This window comes from Clupea harengus, chromosome 19 (assembly GCF_900700415.2).
Source record: "Clupea harengus chromosome 19, Ch_v2.0.2, whole genome shotgun sequence".
Classification (NCBI taxonomy): Eukaryota; Metazoa; Chordata; class Actinopteri; order Clupeiformes; family Clupeidae; genus Clupea; species Clupea harengus.
Window position 1 is genome coordinate 7,053,353 of NC_045170.1, and position 22,208 is coordinate 7,075,560.

General features: G+C 47.0%; 1 protein-coding gene, 1 long non-coding RNA gene and 1 pseudogene across 2 annotated transcripts in view; all 3 read left to right on the top strand.

Annotated features, from left to right (window-relative positions):
* The window catches only part of LOC105906331 (synaptotagmin-11-like), a 71,528-nt gene that overhangs the window by 10,971 nt on the left and 38,349 nt on the right, over positions 1–22,208 (top strand). The gene's annotated exons all lie outside the window — the stretch shown is intronic.
* Positions 4,662–12,063, top strand: LOC116224967 (annotated as a pseudogene).
* Positions 17,801–22,055, top strand: LOC116224971. The gene is made up of 3 exons (XR_004165827.2): positions 17,801–18,004; positions 21,372–21,461; positions 22,037–22,055. It is a non-coding gene; the product is annotated as an uncharacterized LOC116224971 (long non-coding RNA).

A 22,208-nucleotide genomic window follows, 5' to 3' on the forward strand; every position in this document is an offset into this window, starting at 1 on the left:
TTACTATTTATTGGTATGTGTTTGAGTAAAAGGATTTTTTAGTTTTATTCTATAAAATACTGACAACATTTCTCCCAAATTTCAAATACAAATATTGTCATTTAGAGCATTTATTTGCAGACAACTGGTCAAAATAACAAAAAAGATCAGATCAGATCTCGAATAATGCAAATAAAACAAGTTCATATTAATTTTTAAACAACACAATACTAATGTTTTAACTTAGGAGGAGTTCAGAAATCAATATTTGGTGAAATAACCTTGATTTACAATCACAGCTTTTCATGCGTCTTGGCATGCTCTCCACCCAGTCTTTAACATTGCCGTTGGGTGACTTTATGCCACTCCTGGCGCAAAAATTCAAGCACCTTGGCTTTGTTTGATGGCTTGTGACCATCCATCTTCCTCTTGATCACATTCAAGAGGTTTTCAATGGGATTCAGGTCTGGGGATTGGGCTGACCATGACAGGGTCCTGATCTGGTGGTCCTTCATCCACACCTTCACTGACCTGGCTGTGTGGCATGGAGCATTGTCCTGCTGGAAAAAACACTCCTCAGAGTTGGGGAACATTGTCAGAGCAGAAGGAAGCAAGTTTGCTTCCAGGACAACGGTGTGTGTGCGTGTGTGTGGGTGTGTGTGTGTGTCTGTGTGTGTGTGTGCATGTGTATGTCTGTGTGTGTGCATGTGTATGTCTGTGTGTGTGTGTGTGTGTGTGTGCGTATGCATGTATGTCAGTGTGTGCATGTGTGTCTGTGTGTGGTGTTGTGTGTCTGTGTCTGTGTGTGTGTGTGTGTGTGTGTGTTTGCGTGTGCATGTGTCAGTGTGTGCATGTGTGTCTGTGTGTGTGTTGTGCGGGTGCATGTGTGTCAGTGTGTGCATGTGTGTCTGTGTGTGTGTGTGTTGCATGTATGTCAGTGTGTGCATGTGTGTGTTGTGTGTGTGTGTGCGTGCATGTATGTCAGTGTGTGCATGTGTGTGTGTGTGTGTGTGTGATGTGTGTGTGTGTGTGTGTGTGTTTGCGTGTGCTTGTCCCAGCAGCACTCCTCTGTATGTCAAACCCAATTAAGGTTGTTATTTCAGCCTCTGCTATTTGAGGAGTTCTGGGAGCTTTTGTCAACAACACAGAATGTCAGCGCTGTTCGTCTGTGCCGACCTCTCGGGTTCATTAAAGGATAAAAATCCTCTTCTCTGTCACACCCTGTCTCACCCCTTATCTCTACATGTCTATCTCACACCCTGTCTCACCCCTCTTCTCTACATGTCTATCTCACACCCTGTCTCACCCCTCTTCTCTACATGTCTATCTCACACCCTGTCTCACCCCTCTTCTCTACATGTCTATCTCACACCCTGTCTCACCCCTCTTCTCTACCTCTGTATCTCACACCCTGTCTTACCTGTCTTCTCTACCTCTGTATCTCACACCCTGTCTTACCTGTCTTCTCTACCTCTGTATCTCACACCCTGTCTCACCCCTCTTCCCTACATGTCTGTCTCTTACCCCGTCTCGCCCCACGACCACAAAGACAACATCATCCCAGCCTCAGATCCTTATGTGATTCCAGTCTGCACTAGAAGGCTCTGTGAGGCTGTCGGCGTCACCCTTGGAGATCACACAGACCAGCCATATGGCGCTGGCACCGTGGTGGCACCGGTGTGGCACCAGCTCCCTCCCCGTGGCTGGCTTCCTCCTAATTGGCCCTCTAGGCTGAATAAATCAGCTTCCCTCAGTGATCTCCACCTTCTTTCGATTTCACTCACATCTGAATATATGAATCAGTTTGCCACAGTGATCTCCTTTCCATTTCACTCACATCTGAATATATGAATCAGTTTGCCTCAGTGATCTCCACCTTCTTTCGATTTCACTCACATCTGAATATATGAATCAGTTTGCCACAGTGATCTTAGTCTTCTTTCGTTGTTCCTGACTTTCAATTCTGCATTTCAATCAACTTCTGCTTCTCCTCTCCCGCTCATTGCACCCCACCCTCTCTGGCTGTCTGCACCCCACCCTCTCTCGCTGTCTGCACCCCGTCGCCTGTCTGGATGTTTGGCACAGGCTCTCTGCTGCTCTCTCTTTCTGATCAGTGTCAGGTGAGATGATAGCCAGATCAAAGCCAGATGAGGGCCATGTCCTGTCCACAGTCGCTGCTATGTGACCTTTGTACCCCAACTGGTCTTGAGTATAGGTCGAGCAATCACACAACCCCATTACAGCTGCTTTGCCTTAAGTTGTTTTGTTTGTTTGTTTAGCTTTGGTAGCATGTCGCCACAGCAACCGGCACTGCCCTCTAGGTCCATTCATTCATTCTTCATCTGTATCCAAAGCAGTAGTATTGTTCAGATGTACATTTGGAACAGAACGGGTGCCCCCTGGGCATCAAACCCATGACCTGCTAGAGCAGCTGAGCTGCAGGATCAAACCCCTGCCCTGTGTGCAGCAGTGGATCAAACCCCTGCCCTGTGTGAAGTCAGGCAGCAGTGGATCAAACCCCTTGCCCTGTGTGAAGTCAGGCAGCAGTGGATCCTCAGTGAGATCTCCTGTACCCAGCCCTGACTCAAACCAAAGTGTACTGCAACCAGGGCCTGCCTCATTGCCTCCCCCTCACCGCTAGCCGCTAACTGGATCAAGCTTTCACCTTGTTACCAGGTCACCGTGGTCCCCGGACGCCTCGCGCTTCCTCTCGCTGCCTCGCGCACAGACACTCACCTGGGGCCTCTGCAGGGGTGTGTGTTGCTGTCTGCTGTGGTCTGTGGTTTCATTCTGTCATACACCTTTTCAGCAAATGTGTCGGCTCCTGTCTGTATGTCTGTGTCTCTCTGTCTCACTCTCTTTCCAGTCGTCTCTTTGTCTCACTCTCATTCCAGTCTCCTCTCTGTCTCACTCTCTCTCCTCTCTGTCTCACTCTCGTTCCAGTCTCCTCTCTGTCTCACTCTCGTTCCAGTCTCCTCTCTGTCTCACTCTCGTTCCAGTCACCTCTCTGTCTCACTCTCATTCCAGTCTCCTCTCTGTCTCACTCTCTCTCCTCTCTGTCTCACTGTCATTCCAGTCACCTCTCTGTCTCACTCTCTCTCCTCTCTGTCTCACTCTCATTGCAGTCTCCTCTCTGTCTCACTCTCATTCCAGTCTCCTCTCTGTCTCACTCTCTCTCCTCTCTGTCTCACTCTCTCTCCTCTCACTCTCATTCCAGTCTCCTCTCTGTCTCACTCTCTCTCCTCTCTGTCTCACTGTCATTCCAGTCACCTCTCTGTCTCACTCTCTCCTCTCTGTCTCACTCTCATTGCAGTCTCCTCTCTGTCTCACTCTCATTCCAGTCTCCTCTCTGTCTCACTCTCTCTCCTCTCTGTCTCACTCTCTCTCCTCTCTGTCTCACTCTCATTCCAGTCACCTCTCTGTCTCACTCTCTCTCCTCTCTGTCTCACTCTCATTGCAGTCTCCTCTCTGTCTCACTCTCTCTCCTCTCTGTCTCACTCTCGTTTCAGTCGTCTCTCTGTCTGTGTTCTTTATGATTTATTGAGCAAAGCTCCAGCTGGTTGGGCCTTAACAGCTTATTATTCATTACTCAGATCTATGCATGTCTATCTATCCTTCTGTCATAACATTAATATATCTGTTTAGTGTTCATCTACCGTAACTGTACTTGTATATTTGCATATTTCCTTATTTTGAGAAACCCATTATCGTGTTGTCACAAGGACGCTAATACCCCCGTGCCCACAGCTCTAAATGACCCCTGTGCGGCCTACCTCCATTCTACAAGCATATCTCATTTGTAGTTCCACGTTAGTGGAATGAACTGCCTAGTACTACCAGAGCAGGGGCGTCCCTCTCTACCTTCAAGAAGCTTTTGAAGACCCAACTCTTCAGAGAGCACCTCCCTTCCTAACTGGCACCTTGACTAGTGCTAAACTTGCACTTCAGCAGTTACATTCCTGCACTTCTTTTTCCTTTCTAGGTCGTTTTTATACTTCTTATGTAAAGTAGTATTTATTGTTACACCAGGTTTTTTATTGCTCTTAGCTTGACCGTTCTCTCCCTTGTACGTCGCTTTGGACAAAAGCGTCTGCCAAATGACTAAATGTAAAAAAAATGTAAAATATCCATCAGTGCTACGCTAAGGTCTTATTTGGTCCTGGGGAGCTAAAGTTGGTTTTGCGTTGAGTTCCGTTTCATACTGAAGGGGATTTATGCTAGGTGTTGTTTCTGGTGTTTAGACTAATTTTCAAAGTTTTTGTGTGCACCTAGGACGCCAGTGCTGGCAGGCTTCCTAGGTGCCTGGGTGCTGGTCGTCTCGGTGACGGTTGCCGTGTTCCTGTGGAGCTGCTGCCAGCGTCGCTACCGGCAATGGGATTGAGTGATAGTTGTATACGAGATATTTGGTGTCTGGATAGGGTCTGCTGACGCTTGTATGGATCCGACAGGTTTGGCGTTGAGTGCCTCCTGTGCCGTCCTCTCACCCTGATCCTGTCCTCTTCTCTCCCTCTCAGAAGTCTCGCCAGTGCTGGCAGGCTTCCTAGGTGCCGGGTGCTGGTCGTCTCGTGACGGTTGCCGTGTTCCTTGTGGAGCTGCTGCCAGCGCCGCTACCGGCGAATGACGGGGGCCTACAAGCTGAACAGCGGCCCGTACGACCCCCCGTGGACCCCCTACAAGTTCATCCACATGCTCAAGGGGATCAGCATTTACCCAGAATCCCTCAGCAGCAGCAAGAAGATCGTCCGCGTGGGCCGCCGCCCTGGCAACAGCGGGCCTTCATCCTCGTCCTCCAACTCCTCCTCCTCATCGTCATCACTGACATCATCGCTGCGCGACTGGCGCTACGGCTTCGGTGCGGAATGCGGACGCAACCGCAACGCGATGGTGGACGCCGACCCCGAGGGCGGGTTCCTGGGTGGGGGGGCGCACCTGCAGATGAACCCGCTGGTGCCCCCTTGTGGCGTGCCCCGGCTGGAGCGGGCGCTGCCCATCCGCGCCGACTACTGCTGCCTGGAGAGCTCGGGCGGCAGCAGCGGCAGCGAACCCGCCAGCAAGACGGCCACGCCCCACTGCCCCATCACCTTGAATCTGGCACGCTCAGTCTGGCCGTGACTACAACTTCCCCAAGAAGGCCCTGGTGGTGACCATCATGGTGCGCAGGGTCTGCCCGCCGTGGACGAGCAGGCGGCCAGTTCCGACCCCTACGTGAAGATGACCATCCTGCCCGAGAAGAAGCACCGCGTGAAGACCCGCGTGCTCAGGAAGACGCTGGAGCCCGTGTTCGACGAGACCTTCACCTTCTACGGGCGTGTCCTACAGCACGCTGTCTGAGCTCACGCTGCACTTCCTCGTGCTCAGCTTCGACCGCTTCGCCCGCGATGACATCATTGGCGAGGCCGTCGTGCCATTGGGCGGCGTGGACCCCAGCACTGGACGCGTGCATATCAGCCAGCCAATCACCAAGAGGAATGTTCAGGTGAGACAAAATGAGTGAAGTGTGTGAAAAGTGGATAAATGGTGAGTGTGTGTGTTTGTGGGTCAGCGTGTCAGCGTGTGTGTGTGTGTGTGTGTGTGTGTGTTGTGTGTGTGAGTGTGTGTGTGTGTGAGTGTAGTGTGTGTGTTGTGTGAGTGTGTGTGTGTGTGTGTGTGTGTGTGTTGTGGTGTGTGGTGTGAGTGTGTGAGTGTGTGTGTGTGTGTGTGTGTGAGTGTGCAAGGTACAAAGAGGGGAAAAAATTGAGAGAGAAGAAGAATGGAGAGAGGAGAAAGTAGAGAGGGTTAAGAAGTAAAAGATTGGTGCCCAGATTTCCATTCTTTTGTTAATGAGATTCAGTAACCAGGGCTACTGCAGTAAAGCCGCAGAGATTTCGGCTACAGAGCAGAAAGAGAGAGAGAGAGAGAGAGACAGGGTTTAGAGAGTAGAGGAGAGAGATGAGGAGAGAGACAGGGTGGAGAGAGTAGAGGAGAGAGTAGAGGAGAGATAAGGTGGAGTATGAGATGATATGAAAGGGAAAAGGGAGGGGCAGTAGCTTAAAGCAAACCCAGAACGCAGTTGATTCTGATCTGGCCCGGTTCTGGAGCGGATTCTGGAGCAGATAGGGCAGAGATCTGGAGCGGTTCTGGAGCGGTTCTAGAGTGGTTCTTGAGCGGTTCTGGAGCAGATAGGGCCGAGATCTGGAGCGGTTCTGGAGTGGTTCTGGAGCGGTTCTAGAGCGGTTCTGGAGCAGATAGGGCAGAGATCTGGTCCGGATCCATTGTATTCTGTTTACTGCTTGAGAGAGAGAGAGAGAGAGAAAGAGAGAGAGAGAAGAGAGAGAGAGAGAGAGAGAGAGAGAGAGAGAGAGCTTATGGCGGCGTAAAGGGAGGCTGATAACGGACTTCCAGCACGTTAAGGCCACTGGGCCATAAAGGCTTTAATCTCCCGCTTTAAGCATTCATGAGCAGGGGCGTGAATAATACATCAGGCTTTTGCTGGTACTGCTGGCTGAGGGGGGGAATCTGCATAGAGAGTCTCTTAAAACCAGAGACTTACACAGACCTCACAGCACTAGAGCAGTGTCATTCGCATGGCCACTTTGAATACATGAAAGAGATGTTTGTGTGTGTGTCCATGAGTGTGTGTATGTGTGCATGAGTATGTGCGTGTGTGTGTCTGTGTGTACGTATGTGTGTGTGTGTGTGTGTGTGTGTGTGTGTGTGTGTGTGTGTGTGTGTGTGTGTGTGTGTGTGTGTGTGTGTGTGTTTGGGTGTGTGTTTGCAATAATAACTCATAACTCTGTGTTATCTGAAAGAGCAGATTCATCATTCACACCATTCAACAACACAAGCTGGAGTGACAGATGGAGAGAGATATGGAGAGTGAGAGATGAGAGAGAAAGAGATGGAGAGAGAGATGGGGAGAGAGAAAGAGATGGAGAGAGAGAGATGGAGAGAGAGATACAGTAGATGGGGAGAGAAAAAGAGATGGACAGAGATGAGAGAGAGATGAGAGAGAGAGAGAGAGATGGGGAGAGAGAAATAGACGGAGAGAGAGAGAGAGAAGCCGGTAGGGAGAGAGAGAGAGAGAAGCCGGGATAGAGATGGAGAGAGAGAGAAGCCGGGATAGAGATGGAGAGAGAGAGAGAGAGAGAAGCCGGGAGAGGGAGAGAATGAGACCAGAGCCCTGGGTTGACAGCAGAACAGCAGTGAGCTGTGAAAAGATAACTTCTGATGAAACAAAACGAATCAGTACCAGACATGTCAGCTCTGGCACCATGATGAGGCCTTTCACTTGTTGTTGTTTACACACGTAACATTCCAATGACAAAGACACTGTCAGCCAGTGGCCACGCAGATAGAGGATGACAGGATAACCGTGTGTAGCACCAGCCCAGGGGATTCAGGCAGGTCTGGGACGGATCTGTGCTGGAATCAGCTGAAGACACCGCATGAGGTGTTCATCAAAGGCGCAGGTCTGGGACGGATCTGTGCTGGAATCAGCTGAAGACACAACGTGAGGTGTTCATCAAAGGCAGGGACAGAGCAGAGGAACAGTCAGCAGAAAGCCAGCACACATCAAATGCCATAATCTCTGCTGACAGAGGATCCGTTGGCTTTTTAGTACCGACAGTAACCCAACACACACAGCATCCCATAATCTCTGTTGATAGAGGATCCATTGGCCTTTTAGTACGGACAGTAACCCAACACACACATGACATCCCATAATCTCTGCTGACAGAGGATCCATTGGCCTTTTAGTATGGACTGTAAATTACTCAGACATTAAACTCCCTCTTTCACTCTCTCTCCCACCCCCCTCTCTCACTTTCCCTCTCCCCCCCCCTCTCTTTCACTCCCCCCCCCCCCCCCCCATCTCTGTATGGCTTAAATTGAACCTATCTCTATCTCTTTACATCTCCCTCTCTCTCTCACCCTCTCTCTCCCAACCCGCCCCCCCCCACCCCCTCTCTCTGTATGGCATAAATTGAATCTATCTCTATATCTGTCTCCGACTCTGAGGCTGTGGAAGCATGAAGGAATCGATCTGTTCGGAGGAAAGGAGGAGAGAGGAAGCTGAGCAGAGGCTTAATGAGAGCACTTTGTGATGAGATGCATCTCCAACCTGTAGGAGAACACCAGAGAGCCACTCACAAATAGACTACTAAAACACAACTCAAATGAGCCAGGAGAGGAGGAACAGGAATCTGAGAGGGGAGAGGAGAGGGGGAAATGAGTGTAAATGAATTACAGGATGACGGAGTGTAGTTTATTTTAGAAACAGGATGTTAAGAGAAGGACAGAAAGTAGCACAAAGGAAGAAAGTCTATTGACAAAAATCATCACTTAATGTGCAGAACACAGCTGTCCTTTGGTGCTGGTGTCTCAGGCACTAATGTACAGTGCTCCATTAGAAAGGAGAGGAGAGGAGAGCGGTGGAGAGGAGAGGAGAGGAGATGGAGAGGAGAGGGGTGGAGAGGAGAGGAGAGGAGAGGAGATGGAGATGGGAGGAGAGGAGAGGAGAGGGGTGGAGATGGGAGGAGAGGAGGGGGTGGAGAGGAGAGGAGATGGGAGGAGAAGAGAGGGGTGGAGAGGAGAGGGGTGGAGATGGGAGGAGAGGAGAGGGGTGGGGGGTGAATTACTGATGGCTTCCACTGTAAAAACGCCAGCCTGCTTACTGCAGCAGTATGTCAGGCACTTCCGATGGCTACAGAAAGCCATTAGCCTTTTACAGCACGCCAGGCTCCACCCCCTGAACATACGCCCCGCTTCAGCATCTCACTGTGTCTGAATCATCCCCCCGGCCACAGCGAACCGCACAAGGGCAACCAGACAGGGTCATGGTACCGTCAAACAGAATCACAGAGCAGAGAGGACAGACACATCAGAACCCAACGAAGGCGGCCAGGGGGACAGCTTTTAGACATGAAGCATTAAACATGAAGAAAAGTCTACACACAGACAAATATACATGCGCCCAGGCAAATACACATAAACATATGGGGGAACAGGACAAGGACAGGAAAATCATATGCGCAGACAAATATATACATATAAATATATATGGGCAGACATATGAATGAATTTTGAATACTGAATAGTAAGACAACTAGGCTAAAGTGTTTACTCAACACTGAGTAGCATGAAGCTGGCCCTTGGTATATGTGGTGGATCTGGGGCCACTTTTCCCCAAAGATAGAATATGACTGGTTTAGGTGTAACACATAGAATATGACTGGTTTAGGTGTAACACATAGAATATGACTGGTTTAGGTGTAACACATAGAATATGACTGGTTTAGGTGTAACACATAGAATATGACTGGTTTAGGTGTAACACATAGAATATGACTGTGGTTTAGATGTATCACATAGAATATGACTGTGGTCTAGGTGTATCGCATAGTCAGACTTCAGATAGACGCCTAAATTAATCCGTTGCACAAAGCATTTTAGTTCCTGACTATCTTAATGGCATATGGCATAATTCAACTTTTTACTATGGTAAATCAAGAGGTTACTTAAGGGTTAATTAAGGGTGACTGTGGCCCCTTCTCACGGCTCACTCCAGAACAGCGCTAGCAAACAACAAATCATGTGCCGTGACTTCCTCTTTTTTTGGTGTTGGGTACTACTGGTCGGCAGGCGACACTGCTTGTTACCATAGTAACATGGATTTTAGGCCTGAGCTAGCCTGGAGATTATTTTTAGCTTAAAATTGGTCAGTCTTTATTTTTGTGTATAATGGTCTATCTTGCATTAGACTAATCTATGAGCAAAATGAAGACTAGCCGAACACTATAGACCGTTTAAAAACATCTTTGCTCGGTTAGATTTGGGGCAGATTCCCTCTAGCCGGCGGCCATCTGTGGCTATGAATCCTGCCACCTCGGTGCAAGTGTTAGGAAAACATTAGGACAGACGACCATAAGTGCCACTTATGTAAATGTCTGATTCACATGTATGGAGTTGCACAAGGGCTGAGACACACAAACACACACACACACACACACACACACACACACACACACATGTGTGGAGTTGCACAAGGGACACACACACACACACACACACACACACACACACACACACACACACACATGTATGGAGTTGCACAAGGGCTGAGACACTCACTGACTCACTCCCTGGCAGCAGAACACAGGCACACTGGTGCACACAGTGTGACAAACAGATAGACACACACGCGCACACACACACGTGCGCGCGCAGAACACACACACGTGTATACACACACAGACTGTCAAACAGATAGAAACTTGCACTCACACACCAGGACACACGGCATTGAACAGATACAGAAAGACACACCATGACGGATAGATAGACACACACACAAAGAAGCACAGTGAATCATCCATGACTAAACACTGAGAAACAGTGATGTTAACACACACACACACACATGCACTTGCTAACACACAGAAAGACACACATTTGCCAACTGTATCTGAATTGCATGGGCACACACACACACTCACACACACACACACACACACACACTGTCTTCTTCTGTGATATACGAGTCTGAAGTTCAGGCTAAGCCTTGCCTCCCACTGCGAGTTGCTATGGTGATACCACAGAGTACCATGAGAATCTGTTCCATTGAGTGATGAAAGAGAGACCGAGAAGGAGAGAGAAAGAGGGAGAAAGAGAGAGAGAGAGAGCGAAAGAGAGTGAGAGAGGGGAAAAAAAGATGAGCGGTTAAGAGGAGGAATATTCACTGCAGCAAAGCTACAGAAGAATTTCACACCAGTTTGAGCATGTATGTGTTCACTCTGCTGTTCTCCCTGTATATATATGTGTGTGTGTGTGTGTGTGTGTGTGTGTAGAGGCACACATGTGTGTTTGCCATCTGTGTGTATGTGTGTATGTGTACATGGTTGTGTTACTTTTGAGTGAGTGGGTGTGAGTATGTATGACGTGTGTCTGAGTATGTATGGTCGTGGTTGTGTAAGAGTATATGTCTAAGTGTGTGTAACAGTGTACTTACTCTTTCTGCAGTATCACCTTAGGTAACCCTAACCCTAGCTGTGTGTGTGTGTGTGTGTGTGTGTGTGTGTGTGTGTGTGTGTGTTTAAGAATGTGTATTATTCCTTGCTCTCCTTTCTTTAGTGCGACAGTCGTGTGTGTGAGCTGCGTGTGTGTGTGTGTGTGTGTGTGTGTGCATGTATGTGTGTGTTTAAATAACTGTTACACTCGTCGCTCTCTCTTTCTTTAGTGTGGCAGTCGTGTGTGTGAGCTGCGTGTGTGTGTGTGTGTGTTTAAATATGTGTAACACTCGACGCTCTCTCTTTCTTTAGAGTGACAGTCGTGGAGAGCTGCTTGTGTGTGTGTGTGTGTGTGTGTGTGTGTGTGTGTGTGAGCTGCGTGTGTGTGAGCTGCGTGTGTGTGTGTTTAAATATGTGTAACACTCGTCGCTCTCTCTTTCTGTAGAGTGACAGTCGTGGAGAGCTGCTCGTCTCTCTCTCCTATCATCCTGCCACTCAGCGCCTCAATGTGGTCGTACTGAAGGCCAAACACCTGCCCAAGATGGACATCGCCGGAATGTCTGGCAGTGAGTAGACTTTAACATACACACACACACACACACACACACACACACACACACACACACACACACACACACGTACACACACACACGTACACACACACACACACACACACACACGTACACACACACACGTACACACACACACACACACACAGATCCACACAGATCCTCTTCCACCATAACCACTCTCTCCCCCTCTCTGCACCCCCCCTCTCCCTCACACAGACCCGTACGTGAAGGTGAACGTGTTCTATGGCCGCAAGCGCATCGCCAAGAAGAAGACACACGTGAAGAAGTGCACGCTCAACCCCGTCTTCAACGAGTCCTTCATCTACGACGTGCCCGCCGAGCTCATGCCCGACCTGTCCGTGGAGTTCCTGGTCATCGACTTCGACCGCACCACCAAGAATGAGATGGTGGGCCGCGTGGTCCTGGGGGGGCAGAGCCCCTCCCCGACGGGCGTCACACACTGGCGCGAGGTGTGCGACAACCCACGCCGGCAGATCGCCAAGTGGCACAACCTAGAGGAGTTCTAGAACCAGAGCGCCTGCGGCTTTCCCTGCTTAGCCCAGCGAGAGGTGGGGGAGGTGGGGACATGAGTTCGCACCCCACCACCACCCCCTTTTCCCCGAAATACATAAAAGGTTTAGTTGAAATAGAGAAGGCCCCCCCATCAAAGATTCCCTCTTCCTGATCTGAGACGCTATGCCCTCCTCCCTCGTCGTGTTGACAGGTACTGGACCCAATTGCCTGATCCCCTGATACCCTCTCCTTCGTTCCCACCCCTGCCCCACAGAGACAGAAAACTGCACTGAAAGACAGAACTCACTCGTCGCAGTGAGACGACCATCCCCCCACCACCACCCCCCCCCCCCCCCCCCCCCCCCCATTACCATTTCCAGACATCGTGTGGGAACACAAAAGAGGTCGCTGACCGAGGAATCTGACGACCCAAAAGTACCAACGGACTGACTGAAACTCGCGAAACTTCAAAATTAATATATTCATTAATATATTCACTTATCATATTCATAGAATAGGCATTTGATTCCGGTTTGTTCCGGTTTGTTCCTGGGGTTTTCTGGTGTTTGGATGCTCTTCGGCTCCTTCTGTCTCACTCCAGACATGCTGTGTACATTCTGTAAACCCCCTTAGGAAGTTCATTTGAAAACAACACCCTGGGGTGAATCTATACTTCTATAGTAACAGGGAGCTCGTAGGTAGCTATTTAATTGGTAGAAGATGAGATGGGGGAGGTGTGTATTATTTCACAAGTGAGTCAGATTGTCAGACCACTCTCATCACTGGCCACAGAGCTGTTTTCAAGTCGAAGTCTGTATTTTTGAAGTCAGGATAGATGGGAAAGCTGAGTGTGGACAGGAAGGGGGCCAGTGTCTCGGTCGCAGCCAGGTTTCCATGGTGTTTTTGATAATAACGAGCAAATAATAACGAGCCGTTACATCATTCAGAGCCGGAGGCACATTAACTGGGAGATTCACAAAGAGGTTGACTTCATTACAGTGAAACAAACAAAGTTGTTTAACTCACATCTTCATGGATTGTTTGCAGCATTGCTTTCATCGATTGCTCTTAAACAGGAACCTGTGGTTGTCGAGCAGAAGCATGTTTTAAAAAAAAAAAAGAGAGAGAGAGAGAGAGAGAGAAAAAGAGTACAGCAGTCATGAAAAACCAAAAACTAAACTCAGTACCAGAGATGGATTCTGATCGATTTCGACATGCTTTTTTTCCCTGCAAGTTGCAGGTTCCTCTGCAAGATGAAGATTACTCCTGGCAGTTTGGCTGGATAGTATTTCTATCCATACTCTCTGTATTTTCTGTTTGTGACATATCACTATTCTGCAGAATGTGTGTGGCTGTGTGTGTGTGTGTGAGAGAGAGAGAGAGAGAGAGAGAGAGAGAGAGAGAGAGCAATAGAGATGGAGGGAGGTAGAAGATTAACTGTGAACTACACAGACGTCTCTAACCTTGTGGATTGAAAGCTTTGACTGAGTCCTTCCCTGTGGCTCGTATCTGAAATAGTAAATAGTAGTTCTCTGGCCCCGATCAATAGTAGTTCTCTGGCCCCGATCAATAGTAGTTCTCTGGCCCCGATCAATAGTAGTCCTCTGGCCCTGATCAATAGTAGTTCTCTGGCCCTGATCTGGCCCTGATCTGCCTTTTCTTTCGCCCCACGACGTCCCCATTCCCTGTAGCAGAACACCTAGTCCTCAGGGGCCACTGTGACTCCATCAGGTCGCGTGCACTGGTCATACACACGTCACAAACAAATCCATTATACACACTTTAGACCAACATAACCATCACACACACACACACACACAGAGAAAGAGAGAGAAAGAGAGATAACCATCATACACCCCAGAGCGCAGCTGATTGTGGCCTGGATTCTGGATTCGGACAGAACTACGCCACAGCCCCAAATGGCCTTTTTAAAGTACAAACTACTCAGTCATTAGCATGTTAGCAGTAGCGTCCGCTAGCATTAGTCCCAGTGAACTGCAGTGCACAGGCAATAGCAGCATGTTAGCAGTAGCGTCCGCTAGCATTAGTCCCAGTGAACTGCAGTGCACAGGGATGAGCATGTTAGCAGTAGCGTCCGCTAGCATTAGTCCCAGTGAACTGCAGTGCACAGGCGACTGTCTATCACCTCGGGGGTGGGGTGGGGGCTTTGTGCTCAGTACCTCTCCTGTGGGCTGTTTTGTCAACGCAGACAGAACAGAAAACACACACACACACACACACACCCTCAGGCAGCACACACCCAGACAGCAGATGATTCAGAAATAGTTCTGGTGCTGATCCGGCCCATACTGGAGAGCTGCTATAAAGAGAGCCCTTTATGGATCAATTGGGTACTGTGAGAGCAGGCTGCACCAATTAAAATGAATAATAGAGAAGCCTCAGCCACTCTCATAAGCAGAGGAATCAGATTACCTGACAGAGGCAGAAAAAGCTGGAGAGAGCTCTGATGCTCAGGGTTTGGGGCGCGGCTGCCATTTTGTATAGATTCCCTTCTACTCACGCACCTGTTTTTCAAGCAACGCATCTATTCCCTCTCTCTTTGCTCTCTTTGGAGCTACTTGTATAGACTGTAACATAGGACACTTTGAATCTCTTTTTTCTTACTGGATTTCAATATTCATACCCAAAGCAGTCTTGATGCCCATCCTCTATAAGTTATGTCATTCTGATCATAGACTTTGGTCCAACAAACAGTAGTGTCAAATGTCACGTCACGAAGATGTAGACAGTTTATATATCCTGTTGTCTCATTCTTCTGTTGGTGTTGTTAATTGGCAGGTAAATTCTGTGAACCACACTCATTAACTGAGACTCTAATCAGATATAAATATAGGTTGAAATTACACCCAAACCCTGGAGGCTGAAGGCAGGGTGGCCATTGGATTATGATCCAGCCTCACGCCCCTCCTTATGGGGAAGGAATGGAGTCTGACTTGGGGGGCTTGTCAGTGCCACCTGCTATGGACTCCCTGCTGCAGGCACAAGGGCATCGGCAGGGTCTGTCCCTTTAAAGGTGCAGTCCGCAATTCTTATCCAATATACTTTTTATGAAATTCCATTCTGTCTGCGCTCAAAAAGATGCACGGAAGTAGAAGTGTGTGTGTGTGTGTGTGGAGGGGGGGGGGGGGGGTGTGTACCGTTGAGCTCGAATATCAACAACCTTTTGCCAGGATTGCAAACTGTACCTTTAAGAGCCCACCCGCCTGCCCACCTAGTCATTCGGTCCGCAGCACAATTGGATGAAATGATCCTGATGGGTAGTGAACCACGGATCAATCACAGTAGGTTTGCACTATATCCCCAACAGCATTTGTGTGTGTGTGTGTGTGTGTGTGTGTGTGTGTTAGAGAGAGAAACAGATAGAGAGAGGGGTGTGCAGTGAATGTTTGTGGGAGGCAATGTGTGTGTGTGTGTGTTTACATGTATGTGTGGGTAAGGTAACGTGTTTGTGTGCTGTGTGAGTGTGTGTGTGTGTGTCTGTGTGTGTGTGTGAGTTTTTGCATTGCAGTGATGACACTGCTGCTGAAAGCCTGGGGGTAGAGCACAGACTCATATGCACATGTTTCCAGTGCTAACACGCACACACACACACACAAACACACAGCACACAGGCCAGAAGCCGTGAGGGATTGATTGGCATTGCAGACAGACAAATGCTGTTAAAGTGTGTGTGTGCATTTGTGTGTGTGTAACAGCTTTTTAGGACAGTTATACATTTTTTTTTATCCTTTTTTTTTCCCCCTCTATTTTCTCTTTATTTTTTGTCCTTTAGCCATATCTGTTTAATTCAGTCTATACACCTTTGTCATGTTTGTTCTCTGCTTCTCTCTGTGGCTGCTATTTTTCAGAAACACACTCACTCATACACACACACACACACTGTCCCTGTGTCTTTCTTCTATTCAAGACTCTCCTCTCTGTTCCTTCCCCTTCCACTGCACTGAAACAAGTGTGACTGAAATATACACACCAGTACACACCTAAAGAAGCATTTACACACCCTCACACACACACACACACACACACACACACACCATTTAAACGCCCTCACACCATCTCTGACACACACATACACATTGACAGGAAGAGCGAATGTTGCCTCTCAAAAAAGACTTGAGATGACAAAGTCAGCCCTAAACTCACATTTCAGTACAGGAAGCGAGAGGTCTTAGTTCAAGACATGCATGCACACATGCATCCACACCCACTTACACACACACACACACACACTCACAATCAGCACCCGGAGCCTCTGCGACCTTTCCCTCTATGCAGACAAAGTCGTTCAACAAAGTTCAACATCAGTCACAGCTGTCTTGTTGTGTATATAAAACAACGTGCAGACATATTCTGCTACTCTCCAACACACACACACACACACCCAGTCACCATATGTAACCAACCACACCTATAGGCACTCTTAGAGGACACGGACAAAACTAGAATTTGGACTTCTAACCCCTTAGTTCCCCAGGTTCCACTATTCTCTCTCGGCTTTTTTGTCCGACACTCCAATTATTTTATTTCTTAAAAAGACATTTTAATGTTTTCATTCCTATGTTTTTATCAGTACATTTCCCCTGTTTTATGAAAAAAGGCAAGCAACTCCCTGAAGAAGAATCCGTTTTTCATTCAGCCTAAAAGGGTAACCTTCCTTGCCTCCTTGCCCCCTCCGGGCTACCGTACCTGTTTTTATATAAATACACTGTACATGAACATATCTCTGTGTAAATGATTGTTTGTTCTGATTCACTGCTGCACCGTTTTGATGCCTGACCCTGACTCGTCGTAAGTTCTTGTAAACCCCTTGAATAGTAAAGGGTACTGTCCCAGTATGCAAATGTCTTCTTCTGACCTTGACCTTTCATTTATTTTATTTTTTTAATATATATTTAATGTTTGAGGTCCCAAGCAACCTTTTTCCAGGCTTTCACTTATATCCAACTCCTCTTGTCTTCTCTCTCCCTGACAGTTTTCCCCTTGAGTTTTGCTGTTGTGTGTTGTACAGACAAACTAAGGTACAAAGAAAACAGAAAAAAAAAGAAAATTGCATCATTGTGATACCTGCTTGGCCCATTTCCAAAATTTTGTGGTCATTGATTTATTTGATGTGAGGGTGGGAAAGGGATAAACAATGGCTATTTGAGGACAAGTAACCCAGTATGTGTTAAAACTGCATAATGCTAATAAGTCTATTCTAATATAGTACACTAATGCTGAAATGTATGTAAAATTTGTTAACACAATGGACGTGCAAATAAAAAAATGATACACTAGATCCACGCTTCTCTCTGTTTAAACCTGTGTTCACTCTCAGAACACAATTGTTCATGGCAGTGTTGTTTTAATATATCTACAAAACAGGCAAAATGGAGGGTGTGGGTGGCTGTATAATTTAATTGGAGACCACCAGAGCGTTTTTCATTAAGAATGCCTCCCCTGTGAATTGGTGCACTTTCTACAGTGTCACAATAATGAACTCCATTAACAAACTACAAAACAAAAAAATTATAGGCTACCATCATGCTTGGCCTACATGAATGCACACATACATCTACTGCAATATGAGTATTCTTATATTATATGATGTATATTTACGCTCTTCATTTGTAACATGTTGTAAGCTGTGTAATTAGGTTGGCTACAGGTAGCCTATACCTTAACAATAGAGTGGCTGACAAAACCAAGACGAATGGACAAGCAATGAAAATGTCAACCTGACCTACCGTGCCCTTGCCTGGGTACAGTATTCTACAGCTTCCTGTGTCGGTTGAGACCGTAAGTCTACGGCCACTAGGACCCTTCGGGCTACTGACATCCGCACCAGTGTTTACAGTGAAAGAGAACTGTGGCAAGAATAATCAAACATCAAACGATTTATGCCCATCGCATCTGTATTCGGAAAATAATGAAGTCGACATTGCTGTGACACAAGTAAGTTCGCTTGTTCTTTCTAATTATATTATTGTAGATAACTGCTTTGCCATCTAGTAGAGCAACTTTTTAGCTGTTACAAGGTTTTAATGATTAGCTCTGAAGTTAGTAAGCTCTTTCCCGTAGAAAACTACTTGAGCTTGCATTGTTAGTTACATAAACAGTTCTATTGGCATGAAGCAGCACTCAAAACTCGTTTCGACATGTGTCGAATTAGCATTTACAGACCAGTGAAAGTATTTTCAAACCCTTGTTTTGTCCTTCAAGTTCCGTTAAGTGTTTCATGTCACTGTTCCTACAAGTCTTTTTCCATGCGCTGAAGTTAAACGAACTCCGATTCAATTCGCATTGTCCGTACATGTAGCTGCTCATTATGTTGGATACATTTTATGTGCAACAAATTTCGGAAAGAATGAGGGTGTTCAGCTAAGTAAAATGATCTGATCATACTTTAGATGTTTTAGTCGTGTTTTCAAATAATTTCCACAATGGAGTCCTACTAAGACGAAGCGTTAACGTTACTTCTGACGCCACAGTGATCAGGCCAAGCTAGTAACTTAGTTATAGGGTCACGTTCACCTTGTAGCTGCAATTGACCCTCAGCGGAATGTAATCAGCCAGTTATTCGCCTTTATACATTGAGAGTAGTAAGTTAGCTCCTGAAAAGTTGGGACAGATTACTTTGTTAAGGGTATAACTTCATTTGGTTACTTGAAATATACCAGTCATATTATAATGACACTTTTTCGACATAGGGAGCCGCACAGGGACCAACAGCGTTTTGGTTGGATTTTGATAGCTAATACTATTGATGTGAAACATTCCTCACTTTCACTTCAAACTGCTGAGGCCCAGCCAAACCACACGTCCGGGGCCTCTCCTAAAACCATGGCTCCAAAGAATGCCGAGCACAGGACGGGAAGTGAAAAACGTTTCGCTCCGTCGACTGCTGTGGCTGTGGTTCTGACGCTTTTTTAGCAATGACAGGAGCTACACAAATAGTTATACGTTTATTTCAGGGAAGACTGATGCTATTGATGCAAACCTTCTAATGCAAATAGGCCTACTGATATCGTGTCTGATAATACTTTCAACGCCACCCAGCCATACATTCCCAATACTCATGGTACACTCTGATCATCTGGAACTAAAAATGTTCAGGATTGCATCCTGCAAAATAGACATGGGCCTATTGCTTTTTGTCTTATAGTCGCTGACCAGTGGTCATATTATGGGTATGCAGAGTCGTCGTTTCTGTCTTGCCTAGTCTTGTTAACAAGGAGAACGTAATTTTCTGCGCATAATAGAGCGTTGGTGCGTTCTGTAAAGACATTATGCACATAAAACATGATTATACCATTAAAAATAAGTAACACAATGCATGCATTCAATGTAATTTCAACGAGAAAGTCCTTTCTTTGGGGATCATTTAGTACTGTAGAAGAAGCACCAGTGTTGAGCACAATGCAAAAAATAAAAATAAATCACTGCTGTTAAAATGACTCTTGCTCTTAAATCTCAGTCAAAATGAAATCCACTTTTTGGACTTTTTATTTTATTTTTACTGCATCCTAGTTTGAATGACATGTTAGTGAATTGAATTATCCCCTGTCATTGTAGCAAGTATCTCTTTTAGGCATATTGTGTATGGAATTGTGTAGCCTTTAATGTGATCTCTCTAGTTAAATAATGCTTGTTAAAACATCACAAGACTTTCTACACCCTTTTAAACTATTTGGCTTTGCTGTGTGCATTGTAAGAAATATTAAAGTGAATTTACTGACTTGCACTGTTAGCAAAACTTCATTATGAGCAGTGCTAAGAGACAGTCTTCTCCTGGTGTTTCAGTAATTTATTGTAATATCCTTTGGCTAAAGAGATGTCTAGAGAGACCATTGTAAATCTTGGCTAAATGTAATCTATTTAAAGGCAATAGGCTATAGCGACAAAGGAGAGCTGTGCATTGTTTAGTCATAGTACTCAGTGTTCCATATCGGATACAAGTTCTAGCTGCAAACTCTGGAACTGGGTCTGACTCGGGTTCTGCCCAGATCTGGCCCGAATCTAGAATAAGCTATTATTTGAGCCTGGCAGTTGGCATGTACGCGCCATTGCCTTTTGCGTTCAATAAGCCTCTATTATTGAGTTTGGAAGCGTTCCGACTTGGGATAGTGGTGTGTGTGCGCGTGGACACTCGTGTACATACGTTTATGTGACATTAGGCTACATGACACATGGAACCAACCTCTCTCAAGATAGCAGGTGGCTGTGGAAGTGGTCGGATCTGGACTAGGTGCAGATCCACCCAACGCACACTCATTCGGGGTTGGTTGTGTTCCTGGGTCAGTAGATGTTTGGGTATTCATTAAGTTCGAGGTCCACATACTATATGTCCCAGATTCAAACACATTCTACTATCTGTCCTCTGCTCTGAAAAAAATGGATTATTGAATGAATTAGGCTTATCTTAGTGATGTCATGAACTCCTCAAAGGACTACGTAGCGAAGGTTCCTGACCGACTGAATGGCCCCGGTGTCGAGCCGGAACCACACCCGTTCTGTTCTCTAACTTTGGTTCTAATGTCCCGGTTACTGTATGAATCGGAACTATCTTAGTGATAAGACTTACAACAGTGGAATAGCAGGGATGCACAGGGATTTTTTTTTTGCCTGCCGATGAGCATCACAGAGTCACATGAACGGTGTGCCACAAATGACTCACTTCCTTTCGTCTGCGAATCAAACTGACAATTTTAGAAACTCGGTTGCGCTGTGTCAAAAGCCCAGAATAGCTTGCGGGCCGAGCGTCAACATTGACGGTGCTGATGAGTTTGTGGCGGTTTCATTTGTCGGAAAAAGTGCTTGCCTTTGTGTGTGTACGTCTGTGTGCGTGTCTGTATGTGTGTGGGTGTGGTTCTCTACTTGTTTGGCTACGTGTGTGTGTGTATTTGTGTACATGATTTAACCCTTGTACATCTTTACGTCGTTGTATGCGTGTGTGTGTGTTTGTGCCTCTGTGTTTGTGTCTGTGTGCCTCTGTGTGTGTGTGTGTGTGTGTGTGTGTGCGCATGCGTGTGTGTGTTTGTGCCTCTGTTTGTGTGTGTGTGTGTGTTCACATGCGTGTGTGTGTGTGTGTTTGTGCCTCTGTTTGTGTGTGTGTGTGTGTGTGTGTTCACATGCGTGTGTGTGTGTGTGTTTGTGCCTCTGTTTGTGTGTGTGTGTGTGTGTGTTCACATGCGTGTGTGTGTGTGTGTTTGTGTCTCTGTTTGTGTGTGTGTGTTCACATGCGTGTGTGTGTGTGTGTTTGTGCCCTGTTTGTGTGTGTGTGTGTGTGTGTGTGTGTTTCACATGTGTGTGTGTTTCCCAGTCATTTGAATGGAGTCCTCACGGAGCCCCGGGGGTCTCTCCCGTGAATATAAGCTGGTGATGCTCGGAGAGGGAGGAGTAGGAAAGAGTGGTGAGTGTCCCTCGGTCTCTTCTCCTCTCTCCTTTTCTCGTTCTCCTTCTCTCGCTCTCTGGTAATCAGTCTTCGCTTATCTCACAACAACACACTCACACGACACACACACACACACACACACACACACACACACACACACACGTACACACACACACGTACACACACACACATGCACGCACACACACACACACACACACACACACACAACACACACACACACATACATACACGCACACATGCGCGCACACACACACACACACAGTGAGTTCTCCTCCTGCAGTGAGCTCCTGTCATGTTGGGTTTGGCTCTCTCTGTCTCTGTCTCTGTCTGACTGTTTAATTTTGCTAAATAGTTCCTTATCTCTCTTCCTATTTGATCAGGGACAGCTCACACTGACCAGATGAATTCCTCTCTCCCTCTCCCTCTCCCTCTCCCTCTCCCTCTCCCTCTCCCTCTTTGTCCGTCTCTTACACACACACACACACACACACACACACTAACACACACACACACACACACACACACACACACACACACACTCATGCTCTATGGGTGGTGGCTCACTGCTGCAGAAGGCATGGGTGTGGTCAAAGGTCTGTTGTCAAGAAAACACAGGAACCCAGCAGCCCATGCTGGATACTGTTGCCATGGAAACCGGAGGAGTTCACCTGGTGTAGATATATATATATAATATATATATATACACGATAAGACTGTTGAGGAAAAGGAGGGAGAGAAGAGACA